At 37.0% G+C, this 22,120-nt stretch overlaps 1 pseudogene; it reads left to right on the plus strand.

Moving 5' to 3' along the window:
* Positions 1 to 177: 177 nt before the first annotated feature.
* LOC134753723 (proton-coupled amino acid transporter-like protein CG1139) lies at positions 178 to 13,016 on the plus strand (annotated as a pseudogene).
* Positions 13,017 to 22,120: the final 9,104 nt, after the last annotated feature.

Below are 22,120 nucleotides of genomic sequence, written 5' to 3' on the forward strand. Positions count from 1 at the left end.
ATCTATAAGTAAATAAAGAATTCTGGACTAATTTACTTCAAGGCCATGCGCTGAGCTAAGCCGTGGACGGACAAACGGACATGGTTCCGAATTGACTACGGATCCCTAAACACACTATCAGCAAAAAACGTCACCTAGTAGTAGTAGTGAAAAAACATAGCCTAACCTCATAATTAAATCCTCTGTACACGCTGACATTGACATCACTCAATAAATAATGAATCAATTGGCAAGATTTGTGTGCGATTATAAACCATAACAATTTATATAAATTTACAATATAAGCTAACAAAATTTAATAAATTAAGTTAAGCTTTTCCGAGGCATTAAGGCAAGAGAAACTAGCACCATGTTCATTTACGAATTTATGGGTGGTGTGCTGGATGCTATTACTGGAGACGATGGTGCAGACGACGGTACGGAATCCATAGCACATGTTTAATTAAATGTTAAATAGGTATGTCTATTACAGTTGTGCACTATTTGGGGGTGTTTACAGATCCAGAGCGCGGGTATGATCCCCACAAACATCGCAAAATAGAAAAACCTACCTCGTAAGTGTCTTATCAAAACAAAATGTTAAACGAGTTTTTACATAAACTTTCCCAGAAAATACTACCTACTGTTGATGCATTGTCTTCAATAATAGTTATGTTTTCTAGAGAAAATTTATTGTTGGGAGGGAAACTGTATTTATATATGTACATATTTGAAAATGTTTGTAACCTTTAAGGCGGCTTATTATTTATAATTATAAATGTCTCTAAGTCCATCTTTTTTATTTAATTATACAGGTACCTATTTGTTAATATTTCGACTTTCCTACGAGTATCATTCCATGCGAAAAGTAAAGACATGGAAAATAAACTAATAAGTTTAGAAAAAAACACTATCGGTTCGGATCAGTGGTTTTAATTTTTAAAGTAGGTATCTATTTCCAGATATTCGGAAACCATGGTGCACATGTTGAAAGGCAGTATCGGTGCTGGAATCCTGGCGATGCCTGATGGCTTCAAACGCGTGGGGCTTATTGCAGGCGTCGTCGGTCTAATCTTAATTGGCGCATTTGCTACATATTGCATTCATATGCTCGTTTGTATTTACATATATCATTACTTTTTAACCGACTTCAGGATTTCAAAACAGGGAGGTTGTTAATTCGGTCGTGTTTTTTTATGTTTGTTACTTTATAACATCAACTCCGACATTTCTCGACCGATTTTGTTATACATACATACAGATTGGTCTCATTTTTGTTAAAACCCAGTTCAGATGATGGGATCCATGAGGAATCGAGGGAACTCCTCAAATAAGTAAGACAAGGCAAGCATTTACATTCAGAACAGTGACATTTGATGATGTGGAACTGCAGATGATAGTCGGAAGTCTTCAACGAAGTTCACGTTTGGCGATTTGTTTTCTTCGTTATGTTTGTTAGGCAAGTTACCTACCTACTATACGTGCTTAGCAAGCAAGTTTTTGATTTCGACTTGGACTTGAAATTTGACATGGACCTGAACTTGACCTGGAATAATTAAAAACCAAGCATTTGCATTTAGATATATTTGGTAAAATGGAATTGCTCTTGAAGACCAGAATATAACTCCTCTACGACAAAAGTTTTTTCTGTCTTGAGGCTAATATGAAATTCACTTCTGGGCACAACACTCACTGGGTTTTTTTATTAAAGATTAAATTTTAGGACTAGTTTTATACAACCATAATATTGTGGCATGCTCTTATGGCCGCTGTATATTGAAACTCACAGATGATAGCATGAGAAATAATAAAAAAAACCGGCCAATTGCTAAACAATCTCATTTGTTGTATGGGGGCCCCACTTAAATGTTATTTTGTTTTTAGTATTTCTTGTTATAGCGGCAACAGAAATACATCATCTGTGAAAATTTCAACTGTCTAGCTATCACGGTTCATAAGATACAGCCTGGTGACAGACGGACAGACGGACAGACGGACAGACGGACAGACGGACAGACGGACAGACAGACAGACAGACAGACAGACAGGCAGCGGAGTCTTAGTAATAGGGTCCCGTTTTTACCTTTTGGGTACTGAACCCTAAAAACAGATGTCGCTAATATGCCAATGTAATATTATAATACAGTATATAGTGCAAAATTCGGAAGTATATACATTTGACAATATTTCCTGATAGCAACGGTTTCTACTTAAATAGGTACTTAGTCATACCCTTTATTAAATACACAATCGAAAACGACTGCTCCTATATTTTTGTGCGTTTTTGATATTTGTTTTATTATAAAATTATTCAAAGCACATTACCAATATCAAACGCAAACCAATGTTTTAGGAGAGGTTCAGCAAGTAAGCTTACCCCAATAATTGCTTCTACCCTAAAAACCGGCCAAGTGCGAGTCGGACTCGCGCACGAAGGGTTCCGTACCATTATGCTAAAAATGGCAAAAAAATCACGTTTGTTGTATGGGAGCCCCACTTGAATATTTATTTTATTCTGTTTTTAGTATTTGCTGTTATAGCGGCAACAGAAATACATCATCTGTGAAAATATCAACTATCTAGCTATCACGGTTCATGAGATACAGCCTGGTGACAGACGGACAGACAGACGGACAGACAGACGGACGGACGGACGGACATAGGGTCCTGTTTTTACCCTTTGGGTACGGAACTCTAAAATGCATCAAAGAATACGCGCATTTACTACACGTGGCTGCGTGTGCGTAGTCGTGCTCGTGCGCTAAAATGTTTGAGCCGAGCACGCACACTTCTTGCAAGGCTACGCACAGGCATCCGGTGCCTTTATTCCTTTTTGTTAGGGAAAATTACTACTAAAAATTATATTTTCTCCAGTGTTTTATTTTGTTACATGTTATTGTAGATCGCAGCGCAATACATTTTATGTAAACGCGCTAAGAAAGGTTACATGTCGTATTCGCGCTCTATAAGGACCGCGATAGAGTCGGGCCCTGCTTCTTTCCGTTGGTTGTCCAGATTCTTGGGCAAGTTTGTCAATGCTGTCCTAGTCTTATGGCAACTCGGACTATGTTGCGTCTACAGCGTGTTTGTGGCGGAAAACGTGAAACAGGTTAACATTTTATGCTGATTTAATTATTTGTTTGTTCGATAAATATAAAAAAAATTGACCGCATTTTCCAATGGCTAGATGACAAATTTTTATTAATGGTATTAATCGATCGGGTTTGTTTTTAACCGACTTCCAAAAAGGAAGAGGTTATCAATTCGATCGTATTTTTTTTGTATGTATGTTACCTCATAACTCCGTCATCGGTGAATAGATTTGGAAAATTGTTTTTGTGTTTGTATAGTCCCAGGTTGGTCCCGTTTTTGCCAAAACCCAGTTCTGATGAGGGGATTCATGAGGAATCCAGGGAACTCCTCGAATCTTATAGGCATACATATAGTGATTTTTGTATTTTCATTAATAAATCAAGTATTTACGTTCAGAAAAAGTGACATTTAATGAAGTGGAACTGCTGATGATAATCAAAACGAGACTATTTAACGATGCATAGTTCACTTTGACGATTTGTCCTCTTCGTTATGTTTACTAAGCCAGTAAGATTTATAAAGAACATTTTTATCAAGGTTTAGTCTGATGACGGATTCCATGAGGGATTGAGGGAACTCTTGAAAAATTATAAGCATACATACAGCGATTTTTGTATTTCGTCAATGAACTAAGCATTAACAATTGAATAGTGCCATTTGACAAAGTGGACATGAAAAATTTTGAACTAAAAAGTAGAAAATAAAAACTTTAAAAAAACCGACTTCAAAAACGATAAAATAAAATAATATTATTCCTTTTCTATGCGCTAGCAACTGATACGTTTGAAGTCGGTGCCAAGCCAATAAGTGATATGTAGGTATATGTATGCCTAATATTTGAGGAGTTTTAATACTCATTATATACTGGTTCTTTCTTTCTTATCAAACTACACCAGGGTTGGCATTCGATTTGACGGTGTTGATGCTTTAAAAATTTGGCTTGGCACCGATTTCAAACGTATCAGTTGCTAGCGCATAGAAAAGGAATAATATTATTTTATTTTATCCTTTTTTGGGATCAAATGTCTATATGGGACTCATTGCATTAAAGCAATACAAAAGTCAGAAATGATAGTCAATGTCCGACAGTTAACAAAAACGATAAGTGAACGTGACGTCAAGGTCACTGAGAGCCCATCTTGAAGTATGGACAAAACAAGAAAATAGCGTTTTGTCGGTGAAATACTGCGTTTATGCATACCTAACAATCTTGTTTTAATAAAATGTAACGAATCGAATGGTACCCTTACTTTTTTCCTTTTTTGGGGGTTTAAAAAAACAATTTTGAGATTTTTCAGGTCCTGTATTTTTGTATTATTTCCGTATATTATTTTAATATCCAAATTTTTTAATAAATTGTTCATTTGCTATCAATTTTACTAGATTTTGTTAATTTTGTTATAAAATTCAACATGTGTCATCATCTCTATTCACAGGTTTGCGATTACTATGGATTGGAATATTCAATAAGACTACATATATTAATGGGATTTATTCCACTCCTTCTCCTAAACATGGTGAAGAGTCTTAAACTGCTATCGCCGATATCATTTATATCAAATATAATAACAACTTTCGGCCTCATTCTCGTGTTCTACTACTTGATGGAGGATGACCTGGAAGTCGACACCGAAATGCTTCGACCAAAGAGTCTGCTCGATTTCCCCGTTTTTGTGGGCATCACGCTGTTTGCCCTCGAGGCGGTCGGAGTGGTAGGTCTATTCTACTTTTATGACTAGTAAATACCTACATACATAAATTAATCAGTGCCTTGTTATAATAAAATATTTGCTTAACATGTTTTTAATATGTTTTCATGAGGCAAGTCCAATTAGGAGAAAAACTGAAAACTCAGCGTAGATGGCGACAGCATCGACTATGCTTACTTACGTTTGTTAGTTGCGGCTGTCAAAAATAATCTTAGAAATCCGGTAAAAATAATTCGAAAATGTATTCGCTTATGACTGTGGTGCAGTTAAAACGAGAATTGCGACAGAGGAATGCATCTGTAGCGGGTAAAAAAGCTGCTTTAATCGAAAGGTAAGCATTAAGACATTTTGAGGTTATGTATAATAAATTTGGTTTTACATACATTCTCACACTATTAATTGAATGTGTTTTAAATCACATTTAGAAACGGGTCTATCGCGAATTTATCTAAATTTAATTTTTCTAAATGTGTGTTTAAACCGCGAAAGTTTTGAATGTGTTTTGTTCCAGATTGGAGGCATACGACCGAAATTTTAATTTTGGCGCAGAACCCGGCCCTAGTGAAGATCCTAGATATGATTGCCCGCCTGTATCAATGTTCAAAGATTTACATGGGGATTCGCCCATTCCTCCTTTAAATAGGCATGAGATACAGGCATACTTTGAAAAGTTAAATGCTCAGAACAAAGGAAAGGACATGTATGAGTCTCGATGCCTGTTGACTGCGCGGTATGCCTTAGATGGTATTCATACTTACTTTCAAGGGCAATGTAAAGCCCAAATGAAGAAGGTAACATATGTAGTGAATGTGAAGCTTTCTAAAGAAGGAAACATTGAGGAAGCCAACTGCGAGTGTCCTGCCGGCAGTGGCATTCAAGCACATTGTAAGCATGTGTCTGTTCTTTTATGCGCAGTCGAAGACATGTACAGAAATAAAACTATTATTTTACATCAAGTGTCGACACAGAGGCTTATGACATTCAAGAGACCAGGTAAGATATTTAATAAATCTCCAATCCAGGCGCAAAATTTACCAACTGGTAAAAATAGAAAAAGGAATGTTAATTATAATCCTATAAAACAAGAGGATGTCATACCAAATTATCAAGATTTTGTCCACAACTTGGCAGTAAATTATGGTGCCTCCACAATGCCCATTCTGCAAACGATTAAACCGGCTAATCCATATGCCATTGAGTGGGATCACGGTATTTACACATGTCATAATGTCAAGGATGTGTTGCTCGAAAAATTACTGTTGAAAAATGTGTCGATGGACGAATTTTTGAATATCGAAAAAGCAACGACAGTGCAGGATAAATGTCCAGAATGGCACAATCTGCGTTCTTGCAGATTAACAGCAAGTTTATTCCACATAATTTGCCATAGTTCCCAAGCAGGGAGGGACAATTTGATAAAAAAAATCATGAATCCCAGATCAATTAACACACGAGCCATTACTCATGGCAAAATTCATGAGAGTACGGCCATAGCTAAATATGAGGAATATTTTGGACTATGTGTGGAAAAAAGTGGATTACATATTTCAGAGCAGTTTCCATTCTTGGCAGCCTCACCAGATGGGCTCCTAGGGGAAGAAACGGTCATTGAAGTCAAGTGTCCATATGCTGCTAGGCATATGCCTATAACAACTGTTACAGTGCCATACCTTGAAGAAGTTGATGGTGTATTAAGGATCAAAAGGAACCACCCATATTATTATCAAGTTCAGGGGCAATTATTTTGTTCCAATAGAAAATATTGCAATTTCATTATATACACATTTAAAGAACTGCAAGTGCTTTTTATTGAACGAGATGATGTCTTCATTAGTGAGATTACCACAAAGCTGGTGGCATTCTTTGAAGATTATTTAAAACCAGAATTATTCAATAAATATTATTACAGGAGGTATGATTTAATAAAACCCTGAACAATATTAAATTTTGTTTTTTATTTATTCACTTAGAAACTTAAAAATTTTAAACAATATCCATATTCATATATTTATTACATCCATTGTAGGTACACAGGTGTTACATAATAGTTGGTTTCACATGGGCCCTGGTAGGGCACGGCAATATTATTAAATCTAAAGATTGACTTATGTATGCACAATAATTAAATAGTTGTGTTACCTATTTATATAATGATTACTAAAGTCAATAACAGATTTTATGTCATAATATTGTCTTCGGTTAAAGGGATAGTTACTCATGAAATAAAACTATGAAAACGGATTATACCGCGTATATGGATGAGGTTGGGGGTGTATTATAAATTCAATATACGCGATATAATCCACCCTCATAGTTTTATTTCATGAGATTTTATGTCACTAAATAAAAATTATTATTTAGCCTATATACGTCCCACTGCTGGGCACAGGCCTCCACTCAAGCACGAGAGGGTTTTTCGGCTATAGTCCCCACGCTGGCCCAATGCAAGTTGGGGACTTCATATACATCTTTGAATTTCTTCACGGATGTATGCAGGTTTCCTCAGATGTTTTCCTATGTGTGTTGTTTATGTCACTTAAAATAATAAATCTACTACTGCTACTACTTACATTAATATCATTATTTCATTTCATTATGCTTTCCCTAAAATTACAACACATAGTACATATATAAAATATTTTACCCGCTATAGGAACATAACTGTGATCCATATCACTTTTTAATATTTTGTAAGTCTTAGTAAGACCTATTAAACGTTCAATGTGCACCCTTTTACTAGCTAAATCTCTATCTTTTAATACTGTTAACCCTGGCAACTGTGTTTTACCTTTCAGAAATGTTGGAATATTAACAGCAATGTTTTTGTCTGCAAACATGTCTTGAATATTGAATCCGCGATCTGCCAAGATACAGTCACCACTTTCACATTTACTCGTTAAATCACTTCTTTCTACTGTTTGTCTGTCACTTACAGAGCCAGCTTATGCAGGAGAACAGTATGATATTAGCCCCCCTGAAGTAGCTCCAACAAGCACTTTAAGTGTATTGGCATGTTTGTAGCTGCTCCAAGATGCCTGTTGGGCAGTAGGATTTTTTGGTTTCTGTACATGAATTTCGGTTCCATCTAAAATTACCCTAATGTTAATATTATAATTTTTAAAATGTTCAGGCATGTAGTACTGTATCAAATCTTTACTTGGCCATATGTTAATTTTCATCCAAAGTTGATACATAAAATTTACCCATGTAATGAATATATTAGACACTGTTGTGGTGCTTATATTAAAAAATCTGCTTAATTCGAAAATACATTTATTTTGTCTTAGTTTCATCATTGTTAAAAAGAATTGATCTTCAGTACTGAGTTGAACAACACAACTACCAAAATATTGTAGTTTATGTGCCATGGGACTTAGTGTTGAATATACAAAATAGAACTTCTTGTAACATTCAAAGCCTGTGTAAAATTGAATGGCTTTGTCATCATTTTTGAATCTATGTATGGTCCCAAACACATGTTCCATATCAATTTGTGTACCTTTAGATGACACTTGAAGTTGTTTTACATCGGGAACTAAAAAATCTTTTGTTTCAGAACTGATTTCTGTTTCACTACCTATTTCCATGGAGTTTGGGAACATTTTAACTTCATTATTTGTTTCAAAGGTTGACATAGTTAGAGTTTCATGGCTTGTTGATGGAGTTACATTTTGTTCAAATGTTAACTTCCTCTGGGACCTCCCTTCAAGCCGCTGCTGACGCGCGATTGCACTTGGTGTGTCCGACTTCGAAATACTGAATGAAAATATTGATGGTACTGCAGTTTTCTTTAAAAAATTCGCTTTCGGCTCGTAACCTGCAACAACAAATAGTTATTGTTTTACTGTTGTTTAACTAAACGCTACTTCAAGAAAGGAAAAATGATTCAAAATAACTTACTTGTGTATTTGCTCTGTCCGTAGTAGTCATCTGATTTAAAATGCATTGAACATAAACGAGATGTGTCTTTCGCTTTAAAGTTTTTAATTCTTAAGGCATTCTCCCAAGCTTTTCTACGCTTTCGATCTTTTGGAAAAGCATGTACACCTTTATTTTTGCAATTTAGACCACTACACTGTGTCATTTCGTATTAGAAATATCCAAAAAATATGTTCGCATTAATTGTTTACAGAAAAAAGTACAGGATTTGACAGGTGACAAGTTGAGGTTAAGCATAGTCGATTATGCGACACCTGGCGTGATAAAATGGCAGTTTTTCTCCTAATTCAACTAAACGTTTTAATTTATGTTTAATCTGGTTACATCGACTATTTCATTATTTTTAGATTTTAGCATTGGAATATAATATGGAAGAACCCAAGAAGTTTGTGGGATGTTTAGGCCTTTTTAATATTGGCATGGCAATAATACTAATTTTATATTGTATAGTCGGAGTTTTTGGCTATATGAAATACGGCAAAGAGATTGATGCCTCTCTCACACTTAACTTACCACGACATGAAAAGTACGGTTTTTATTGAATATGTTTATATAAGTTATATTATTAAACATCTTATTATTTAATGGTATAAATTTACAGAAAAGCACAAGTGGCTAAATTAATGTTAGCATTAGCTATAGGACTATCACATCCGTTGCAAAACTTTGTAGCATATGTTCTGATTTGGAATTCATGGAAGAAGAAATATCAAGGCCCGAGAGCACGCCTGCTCGACTACTCTTTGCGTGTGATACTCGTCATAATACCTGGTAAGTAAATTAAGGTAGATATATGTATTAGTTTTGCTTTATGTATCACTTAATGAGGTACCAGGATCCCTCGTATTTTTTCAAGTTCTTTTTAACTTGCTCTTTTCGTTAGTATGGTAGTTTGGGTCAACTCTTGGAAGCGAAATTAGAACGTCTTCCTGACATTCGATAGAGCCCTATCGAATCACAGCACAGCTACCACGAGTTGGCGTTTGACATTTACGTTTTAGCGTCTGCGAGAACTCGATCGCATTCCATCTCTATCGCACCAATATATCAGTGCGAGAGAGATGGACTGCGATCGAATTTACGCAGTCACTAACGTAAACTTCAAGTGTTCTGTCCACTCGTGGTACGGATACTCGGCGATAAAAATAATTGAGATCTATATGGGTGCCAAGTTCTGTGCTGTGTAGGAAATCCTGAAATAATAAATGATTTGACTTGGCTAGTATTTACCAACAAACCAAATTTTAGAAATGTAACAAACAAATATAATAACCTATCTATACGTAAAAACTAGCCAAGACAAATCCTTTACAATTAAAGGATTTTCTACACAGCACAGAACTTGGCACGCATATACATATATCTCAATTCTTTTATCGCCGAGTCAACAACGATACATATTTTTTACATTGAACTTGGCTCCCATTTCACATTTATGTTTTTGTTGGGATAATTATCAGCTTGATCTAGTGTAAGAGATGACACGCGGATCTCAAGAGATCTGTTTCAACACGATGACAATTGACCCAAGGTCCGTGCTGCACGACTCAGGTGAAATCGATCACGCCGTCCAAGCCCGAATAAGCGCTGCTTGGGCAAAATGGCGAGAAGTAACCGGTGTTCTCTGCGACCCCAGGATACCGGTGAAGCTAAAGGGCCTTGTGTACAAAAGCATCATCCGCCCAGTCCTACTATATGGAAGCGAGACCTGGCCTGTCCTTGGAAGGCATGTCCGGCAGCTTCACGTCACGGAGATGAAGATGTTGCGATGGATGTGTGGCGTTACGCGATTAGATCGCATACGTAACGAATACATCCGTGGCAGCCTCGGAATCCGTGACGTAGCGGATAAGCTGCAGGAAAGTCGCCTCCGGTGGACTACGTCGGAAGCATAATATGCCTCAACCTCACTGTCCAAGGCCCTAGATCACGCGGCCGCGGTAGGCCTAAGAAGCGCTGGCTGGACGTTGTGACCTATCACAACGTCCAGCCAGCGCTTCTTAGGCCATGCAAGAGAACAATCTCACACCTGAGGATGCCAAAGAACGGGCAAAGTGGAGAATATTGAGTAGGAAAGCGGACCCTGGCGTTAGGCCGGAAAAACGCTAGGTCGAAGAAGAAGAAGATAAGGACATCGTTAACAATATTTGAAAAAATACTTCGTCTCGAATTGCCAAAAATGTTAATGTTTAATATTTTTGCAGTTGAACTATTTTTTTACACCAAGAAATATTGTAAACGATGTGCTAATATTTCGTGAAATCGAAAACGATCCTTTTGCCCGATATCGGGGCCGAAGTCGCGGCCTATCGTTTGCCGTCCGAAGGCATTCAGGTCTGCATGTGTGTAATAAGCAGGCATCGTAAACTGCGAGCGAAATCCATTGAAATTACGTATGACAACCAGTTACAACCCTAGTACTTCAATGGATTTCTCTCGCAGTTTACGATGCCTGGTAATAACTATACGTTTACTATACCACTGATACGTTTGAAATCGGTGCCAATAACTAATAACTGTAAAAGAGATACTTAGTTACTCAAAATTTTCGACTTTTGATGTTCATGTTTCGATTTTTCCGCCCAAAGTTAATTTGGGTACTACCCTTTTTCGATCCACCTAAAGTTAGTTGATATTTAAATATGTTAATAAAGATAAGTAAAAAACTCGATATATTTTATTTCAATAAACAAGGCTCAATATCTATGTTTGTGAAAATATCGATAGAATTTTCGACCTCTGATACCGACTAAATGACACAGATCTTATTTGCATTTGTGAGTAATATTTTGTATGTGTTTCTTTCCTCACTCCCCCCCCCCCCCCAAATCGGCAGGTTTTGTTGTACGCTAACACGACATTATGGTCAGTCCAGTCATGTATGGTCTCAGACCTAGGCAGAGGGGAAATAGTGTGAATGCCGCTTCCCTTCCGTGTTGCTCGAAGGATCGCAGATATCATTGTTATTGAATTGCTATTTTTAATTTTCATTTTATAGCTTCAGTGCAAAAATATTTACACATGTTTAATGGTGCGTTTAGACCTATATTCGTGATATTTAGGGTTCCGTACCTCAAAAGGAAAAAACGGAACCTTTATAGGATCACTCGTGCTTCTATCTGTCTGTCTGTCCGGCTGTCACAGCCTATTTTCTCCGAAACTACTGGACCAATTAAGTTGAAATTTGTTACACATATGTAAATTTGTGACCCAAAGACGAGCATGTAACGTAAATAAATGAATTTTATACAAGGCCACTTTTGGGGGTAAATGAGAAAATTAAAAAATAAAGTTTTTTAAACTATATCATGTTACCTATCAAATGAAAGAGCTCGTTGTGTGAATCTCAAATATATTTTTTGTAATTTTTAAATAAATAGGTTAGAAGTTATTTAAGAAAATAGCCAAAAAAAATACCATTCCCCCCCCCCTTTATCTCCTGAACATGGGTATAACATTAAAAAAATTAACAAAATAGTTCTTCACAGGAAAACCTATTAAAAATGTGCAGTCAAGCGTGATTAGGACTTAATTACTTAGGTTTTGATCCAACCCCTACGGATTTTTCACTTACGTTTCACATAAAAAATACATTGTTAAATTTGTGTAATGTACCTACGGAACCCTTGGAACGCGAGTCCGACTCGCACTTGGCCGGTTTTTCTCTATCGAGCAAAAGTTGTTTAATCAAGTTTCGAATTGATGAGGTTTCTACAGGAACGCCTTATGATTGCTATTCATATTTTTTGGCAAACGTATTATGATTTAAAAGCGCTACAATGTTTCAAAAACTCTGCTGGCCAAACCCACTGCACCAACTTAGCTAGCAAAAGGAGGCGTGACTTGGCACAGCTTGCGGATTTACACCATTTCTCCCACAACCCAAACAATTTCATAAAAATCTAATTAACTTAAATTTTACAGGAGTTAGTAGGACTGTTTAAACATAAGAAGAAGACGAAACATTCTCCTTACTCATCCTTTAAAGCCAATTTATTAAATTTAACTAAATAGTTTTGATTGTGTGCAGTTGCAATGGCAGTAGCGGTACCGGAGCTCGGGCCCGTCATCTCGCTGGTGGGCGCGCTGTGCCTGTCGCTGCTGGCCATCGTGTTCCCCGCCCTTATCGACCTCTGCCTCTGGTACCCAGACAATTACGGACTACTCAAGTACAAGCTCATTCGTGACATTGTTATCATGTTACTCGGGTTTTTTGGCTTGGTGTCCGGAGTGTATACTAGTATATTAGAAATCACTCATTAAATTATTAACATTTTAACCCTTTCATTTTACTGAACATAGATGACCCATTGCTATCGGATGCTCACATTCACCCGGCCTATGTTAAAATAAAAGAGCAAATAAGGATAACATAAAATATAAAAGCAGATGTATAGTCTTACCACGACCAAAGAGACCACACGGCGTTCCACTATGGGTTCAGAACTTTAAAGTGAAAGCACACTTGGACGCGTGACTTTGTCAAATCATTTTGTATGGTAGTGGCTTGGCGGAACAGGCTTTAGGTTACTTTTCGCTCATGTCGTAGCAGACATGGACATATTAGGTATCAGTGCATTCAGTATGATGTCCTGAACACAAATATATGAGATGACAAGCGCGAAAGTGGTGGGGGTAGTTGCTGTGACGTCAAAAAGTCGGCAGTACAGTTTTTATTTATTTTTTAATCATGCCATGTGGGGTATCAAACGAAAGGGCTTTGTGAGTAGATCACAAATATATAACATACTGTAACATTTTCACTACTTCGTCTAAAAAATTATTAGAAAACGTTCAAAAATTTCACAATCCACAGTTGACTTTGAACTGCTCTAAATTTAAAACGACTGATTTGATCATTCCAAAATATATACTAAGTGACTGTGAATATCTTGTATATAACGTTAAAAAACAATTAACCAGATATAACCAAAAATAAGAAAAGTACATCAAGTTAAAAGTTTATTAAATTAATTCCACAAAACAACATTAGAATTAAGTAATACAGGGTTGACAAATTCACATCCGCAACGTAGGCTTCGTCATGGGTACAACCATAAATCGGCAACAGGCGTCGTCATTACACACAAACAATAAAGCTATCCGCAACAGGCTTCGTCAATATCCCTTATGATAATAATTATTACAAAGTCATTTTAAAGGACCGCCCCGAATCGCATCGGGCCCAAAAGTTAAAATAAAAGTATAATTTACTGTTACATTAAACTGCAACTAGTATTAAAACAAACAAAAAATCAGACTGTTTACATATATTTTTAACCGACTTCAATTTCATAGAAGGAGGAGGTTCTGTATTCGGTTGTGGCTATTTTTTTTTGTTTTTTTTTTTTTTTTATGTATGTTCACCGATTATTCCGAGACCCGTGGTCCGATTTGAGTATTTCTTTTTATGTTCGAAAGGAGCTACTTCCAAGTTGGTCCCATATTAATCTGGTTCTGATCTGATGATGGGATCCCTGAGGAATTGAGGGAACTCCTCAATTTTTAAAGGCACATGTATGGTGATTTGGGTGTTTTCATAAGCAACTTGAGCATTTTCTCTCGAAAACGACCAATTTGATGAAGTGGACCTGATGATCATGATTGTTTTGAAGATAGTGATGATGATTTTTTTAATGTAGGATGTTCAGCGATTACTCCGAGACCCGTGGTCCGACTTGAACAATTCTTTTTTTGTTTGAAAGGAACTACCACCAAGGTGGTTCCACATTAATCTGGTGCTGTTCTGATGATGGGATCCATGAGGAATTGAGGGAACTCCTCAATTTTTAAAGGCACATGTATAGTGATTTGGTCGTTTTCTTAAGCAACTTGATCATTTTTTCTAGAAAACCACCAATTTGATGAAGTGGAGCTGATGATGATGATTGTTTTGATGATAATGATTTCAGCGATTACTCCGGCACCCATTATCCGATTTGAGTTATTCTTTTTCTGTTTGAAAGAAGTTACCTCTCCAAGGTGTTTTCGTAATATTTTTGGTTTTGATCTGATGATGGAATCCGTGAGGAATTGAGGGAAATCCTCAATTTTTAAAGGCACGTGTATGGTAATTTCGGTGTTTTCTAAAGTAACTCAAGCATTTCCTCACCAATACCACCAATTTGATGTAGTGCAACTGTAGCCTAACCACGAGTTTGGCACTAAATATTCTTCGTAACTTACTTTGTACACTAATACGCCAGTACGAGCGAGATGCATAAACAGTAAGTTACGCACACGATAGCGAATATATCAATGTCAAACTCGTGGTAAGGCTACTGATAACTTCCCTCGTATGTGTATTATGATTTTTGATGTAGGTAGTGTTGGAAACAACCAAAGAGACTGAGAGGTGAAGGTAGAGGGTATTACTGTTTGGGAGGTTTGAGGTTGGGGGTTGAGGGGAGGTGAGTTGATGGGTCGGAGACTGAGGGGTTGGGAGTTAAGGGATTGGGGGTTAGGGTTAGGAGTTAAGGGGTCTGGGGTTAGGGGTCGGGGAATGGCGGTTGAAGGGTTGGTGGTTTAGGGTCGAGGGGTTCAGTGATCAGGGGTTGATGTGCTGTGAGGTTGAGTGATCGGGGGGTTTGAGGGATTGGGTCAGTGGCGGGGCGGAGAATGGATTTACTGACAGGAATGATTTCCCAGACGGACTCGAGGAAAATTCTGATTATTTAATAAAGTTTACGAATTTACAGATAAACATGATTATGTTTTTCATTCATGCGTCACGCTCTTAACAATGTCTTAAAACTAAAAATGGAAAAATAAAAACTTTTATAAAAAAAAGATAAACCGACTTCAAAAAGGATGAAATAAAATATTATCCTTTTTAGCGTTCCGTGTTTAATTATATGCGTTACCAACTGATATGTTTGAAGTCGGTGCCAAGCCAAGTACTCCAAGTAGTAACAATACCAGTCAAAAATAATCAGCTTTATGTCTATTAATCCCATTACAACTGTACAAATGTTATAAACGTGAAAGCAATTATGTCTGCCTCTTTGCTACCTTTTCATGGCTAAACAACTGAACCGCTTTAGCTGAAATTTTGCATGAAGGTTCCTTGAATTGTTTTATATTTTGAAATGTAGTCCTCTGGATAAGCGACAGAAAATAACTCAGTCACAATCCCACACTTGCGTGCTATGACTGTTTAAGAATTAGTAAGAAATGCTCTTTAAAAAAATACGACGACAAAACGTATTAGATTTACACTAACGTGCCGACAAGCATGGTACGAACTGCGCCAAGAAGGTTCAACCGTGTGTTCTGTTCTGAGGTGTACAGGAAGTTCGTTTATTGTCGTCGTGTAACGCTGCGTCTTACATAGGCGAACACTCGAGAACACGAAGCGAAGCGACGCGGCACGGCGCGGCCGGCCCAATTCGTTCGCATTCGCAACGAGATCGCCCACGTAGGACACTTCTATATAGGTATCAAAGGATTAATTAAGGCGCCGTGCCGCGCCGCTTCGCATTCGCGTGTTGTTCGCCTACGTAGTACGCTGCATTAGGTAATCCAACGTACATACTTATATAGCCGCATCTTTATCGAATTGCACCAAAATCCCTATGAATATATGGTTTAAAATTTGGATTGGCACCGACTTCAAACATATCAGTTGGTAACGCATATACTTAAACACGGAACCCTAAAAAGGATAATATTTTATTTCATCCTTTTTGAAGTCGGTTTATCTTTTTTTTATAAAAGTTTTTTGAAATGGCCTTTTCACTAGCTTTCATTTGGTACCCATATTGCTATAGTAAGAAACAAAACAACCCCCCCCCCCTCCCTTTTTCATTAGCGGGCGCCATTTTCAAGATTTATATAGCCTATGTCACTAACACAATTCTGACGAATGCAATGTGATCTCATATGGGCTATATAAATTTTGAAAATGTCGCCCGCTAATGAAAAAAGGGAGGGGGGAATTGTTTATTTTTTCTTACTATAGCAATATGGATACCAAATGAAAGCTAGTGAAAAGACCATTTCAAAAATATATGTAAACAGTGTTTTTTTGTTTGTTTTAATAATAGTTGCAGTTTAATGTAACAGAAAATTATACTTTTCTTCAACTTGATGTACTTTTCTTATTTTTGGTTATATCTGGTTAATTATTTTTTAACATTATGTAGCGGATATTCACAGTCACTTTGTATGTATTTTGGAATGATGCATTCAGTCATTTTCAATTTAAAGCAGTTCAAAGTCAACTGTGGATTGTGAAATTTTTGAACGTTTTCTAATAATTTGTTAGACGAAGTAGTGAAAATGTTACAATATGTTTGTATATTTATGATCTACTTTCAAAATCCTTTCATTTGGTACCCCACATGGTATGTTTAAAAGAAAACAGTAAAAAGCTTTGTACTGCCGACTTTTGACTTCACAGCAACTTCTCCCATCACTTTCGCGCATGTCATCTCATATATTTGTGTTCAGGACATCACACTGAATGCACTGATACCAAATATACCCATGTCTGCGACGACATGAGCGAAAATCGATTTCCAGAAGACTTCTAGACCAAAAACCGCCGCACTATGGGGACAGTGAACATGTTTAGAAAGTACTGAACAAAAAATGTTATACGTATTTACTTTAAAATCGATTTTACGACAAAGTACATATAGCACCGTGATGTGCCGCATGTTTGCGTCAGATAGGTAAAACACTCGGAGAATAATTATTGAGACAACAAGGCATCAAATTCAATGAACCGTATGTGTAGTGTTTACTTTGATTATGCACAGATCGGTAATTTCATATTACCAGAGATTAGTGAATATTCAAGACGAAGAACCTCCATCCAACACCGCGTTCCTTGCGTGGTTTTTGCAATTTTTCCATTTTAACCTTATACGTATAAATTCTACCTTCTACCTTCTAAACACCAGCCTTGCACGGAGTAGGCTGCCTAATAAAGAAAACATTCAAAAATAACACAGTAGATTTCCTGAGCATATCTGAAAGATTCGCAGTTTAAAAACTCAGAACAGTTACCAGTTACCATAATCCAAACATATGTATGCACCCACTTAAAGTTCAAGCGAAGAAGACATTACCAAATTCTATAATGACCTGAAGACAGCACAAGAACAAGCTGATAAACATTTTCTTGTGATTGGTGATTTTAATGCGAAAATCGGACAATCAAAACCAGAAGAACATATGGTAATGGGAAATGAAATGGTAGAGGGGAACGCCTTATACAACATGCTAATGAATACAAAGTGTCAATAATGAAGACATTATTCAAAAATAAACATTCTTGTAGATGGACATGGATATCACCCAATCAGAAAACAAAAAATGAAATTGATTATATACTGACCAACACTCCAAAGTCCATATGTGGGTATATACGTGTATAAAAGTGGATGTACTCAACTTAGTCAACTTCCCATCAGATAACAAAATGCTTAGATGTTCACTAACGATTGAAACACCCAAAACTAGTCGAAAATCTTACCAATCAACAAACCTGCTCAAGACTATAAGCAAAAGAGAAACATATGAATCTAGAACATCATTCCAAAATACTCGACGAACTCTTAAAAACCAAAAATGATGTGCAAACTATAAGCTACACAACATAACAGGTAATAATGAAAAGTCTCAAACTGGAAAACAAAACGAAAACCCACAAACACAAAATACTTACTAACGTAATGCTGGACCTGATAGATAGACGTGGGAAGCTACTATTACTAAAAAACAAAGCCAGGGAAGAGAAAGACAAAATAAAACAATCATTTAAAAAAACAAACAAAACTATCAGAGAAGATTACAGCACTTACAGAAAATCGATAAAAGAAAAAAACCTCATAACACTCCGAAGATCGAAACGAGCCAAAAAGGAACTATCAACACACAACCTAAAGGACGGTCAGGATAAAACAAAAAGCAGCAAATATATTCTCAAATGTGCTACTTAATTTTATAGAGATCTTCTTTAATAAACGGAAATAAAAGTAGAAAAATAGAACAAACCCAGGATACAATAGACCCAATAATTTAAATGGAAGTACTGAGACAGATAAAGGCACTGCAAACGGAAGAAAGCCTAGGATCAGATAATCTAACCAACGAAGTATTAAAAATCGGAAAAACGAATATTAACCCCTTACCTGACAACATTACTTAACAAAATTAACAAACAGAGGGGTGAGAATACTCAATAGAAGTCTGACATTCCACACACATCTACGATTCGCTGACGATATAGCTCTGTTTAGTAAAATTCCTGGAGAACTAGAAAAAAAATGCTTCAAAATCTAGCCAAAGAAAGCAAAATAGTAGGACTGGGAATGAATACAGACAAAACTAAAATAATGACCAACTGCGACCAAACCCCGATTACCGTAGAAGGGCACACAATAGAATATGTCAAAGATTATATTATATACATCGGAAAACTAATATCGTTCGACGCCAACAGACACGAAAATGAAGTAGACAAGAAAATAAACACAATATGGAAAAAATATTGGGCACAGAAAGAAATCTTCAAAGGAAATTATAGTCTGAACCTCAAGAAGATCATTAGGGATTCACGCCTTACCCTCCTTAACATACGGAAGTCAGACTTGGACATATACTAATAAGATCAAGAACAAAATTCTATCATGCCAGCACGCCATGGAACGAAGTATCCTGAAATTGAGAAGAATAGATAAAACACGAAATTCAGACATACGCAACAAAACAAAAATCAAGGATGCACTAAAACACGTCATGACACTGAAATGGAAGTGGGCAGGTCACATAGCAAGATACCAGGATAATAGACGGACATTGCAAACAACGAAGTGGCTTGGTCCTAGTGGAAAAAGAAGAGGTGGACGACAAAAGGCAAGATGGGTCGACGATGTTGTAAAAACAGCTGGTAAAAACTGGTTGACCACACAGCTCAAGTCAGATAAACATGGAATACGATGGAGGAGGCTTTCTACCCTATAGGGGCCACACAATAATATGTATAATCAACCACTTTAAAAGTATTTCAAACGTGTAATTAAGTGTAAGGATAAATAAAGCTATAATAATAATCTAGATAACGGGACGGAAATTTTGGTATGTTTAAGCTTTTATTAGCTTTATAGGCTAAGCAAAACTAATTTTTATATGGCACTAACTTTTGTTCCACATTTTAGTACCTTGGCGGCCTAAAACCTGTTGCTTTAGGTTACTTTTCGCTCATGTCGTCGCAGACATGGGTATATTTGGTATCAGTGCATACAGTGTGAAGTCCTGAACTCAAATATATCAGATGACAAGCGCGAAAGTGGTGGGGGTAGTTGCTGTGACGTCAAAAAGTCGGCAAAGTTTTTTACCTTTTTTTTTAAATCATACCATGTGGGGTACCAAATGAAAGGGTTTTGTGAGTAGATCACAAATATATAATATACTGTAACATTTTCACTACTTCGTCTAACAAATTATTAGAAAACGTTCAAAAATTTCACAATCCACAGTTGACTGAACTGCTCTAAATTAAAAATGACTGAATGGATCATTCCAAAATAAAGCCTGACCAGAAATATATGATCATTGTCAAGAGGGCGCTGTTATTCTCATGTAAAGTATAGTATGAAAATATTAGTTCCAGTGAAATTCCGCAACATGGCGCGTGATCATATATTCCTGGTCAGGCTTTACATACTAAGTGACTGTGAATATCCTCTATAATGTTAAAAAAAAATTAACCAGATATAACTAAAAATAAGGAAAGTACATCAAGTTGAAAAAAGTATAATTTTCTGTTACAATAAACTGCAACTATTATTAAAACAAACAAAAAACCAGACTATTTACATATATTTTTGAAATGGTCTTTTCACTAGCTTTCATTTGTTACCCATATTGCTATGGTAAAAAAAAAAACAATCCCCCTCCCCTCCCTTTTCCGTAGCCAAATGGCAAAAAACGGAACCGTTATGGATTCGTCATGTCTGTCTGTCTATTTATTCCGGAGAGATTAGGAACTCTTATTTATAGCTATAAGTTGGTCACTTTTGCAACAGTTCTGCCATGGGAGATTGTCGTTCTTTCTATACCGTCCAAAGAAAATATAAATAGATAACAGTAAGGCAACAGTTTTCATATGAAAAAAAAAGCTAAAACGTAAAATACTCGTAGCATATGCATAGCTCCACCTATGGAAGGTAGAGGTACTCTATACTCCATGGCTCCACCTACAACAATAACAATGGTCCTTATTATGGACGGTATAGAAAGGACGACAATCTCTTATGGCAGAACTATTGCAAAAGTGACCAACTTTCAGCTGTAAATAATCCTGTTCCTAATCTCTCCGGTGGCGCTAGTTAGGCTCTGGGACATGAGTATAACATGAACCATATAATAAAACTATGAAAACGGATTATATCGCGTATATTGAATTTATAATACATCCCGACGTTTCGAACCCTTTACAGCGTTCGTGGTCAACGGGTGACTGAGGAAAAATTACAAAGTGCAAAAAAATACCCACATACTAAAATAATGAACAATCATAGACTACAAACTTTAAGGCTGGTTGTACATGCAAAATCGGTTCATAAGGCTAGTTATACACTACAATTATTTTCAAGTAAAGATATATATATACGCGATAAAAACTACGCCGGCTCCAACCCTACAACACGGACCCGAGAAGATTTAATTCCCTCCTAAATTGTAGGAGGGTATCCCAATATGGGACCGGCAACAAACTCGGCGGGACACATCTTTTCAAAACATCAGAATGTCCAGCATCATCCAACACTAAGGTCTCACAGTCTATGTCTCGCTTGCTTCTTTATCAGATGGACTACAGGATCCCAAGCTGGTGGTAGAGAAAAGCCATCTTCCCTATTAAAGTTTGGATATTTCTTAATCTCAATGGCCTCGCGCAGCATTCTGGGTATGTAACGCTTCTCCTTGGCAAGAACCAGAGGCTTATCAAACTTGATTGAGTGATTGGCTTTATCCATGACATGCTCACAGACTGCAGACCTAGGTCGACGGTGCTTGACATCAGCTATGTGTTCTTTCACCCGAGTGGAAATGCTCCGTTTCGTCTGCCCGACTTATGATAGGCCACACTCACAGTCCAGCCTGTACACTCCTGCAATCTGTAGAGGGGTATTGCATTTTACAGGCCTCAGGAATTGTGACATCTTCTTCATTGGCTTGAAATATGTTTTTATAGAAGCACGCTTCAAGATGTGGCTGATCCTGTCCGTGACCTCCCTGACAAAAGGCAGAATGGCAGGCCTGCGCTCGACTGTGGGGATCTTAATGTGGGACCTCTGGTTGACCCGCGGTATCCTGAGCTCGTTTGCCTGGAGCGCGCGCCTGGCATGCTGGAGCTCCGCGGCCAGATGCTGGTCATCACATATCCTCTG

Source organism: Cydia strobilella, chromosome Z, assembly GCF_947568885.1.
Source record: "Cydia strobilella chromosome Z, ilCydStro3.1, whole genome shotgun sequence".
Classification (NCBI taxonomy): Eukaryota; Metazoa; Arthropoda; class Insecta; order Lepidoptera; family Tortricidae; genus Cydia; species Cydia strobilella.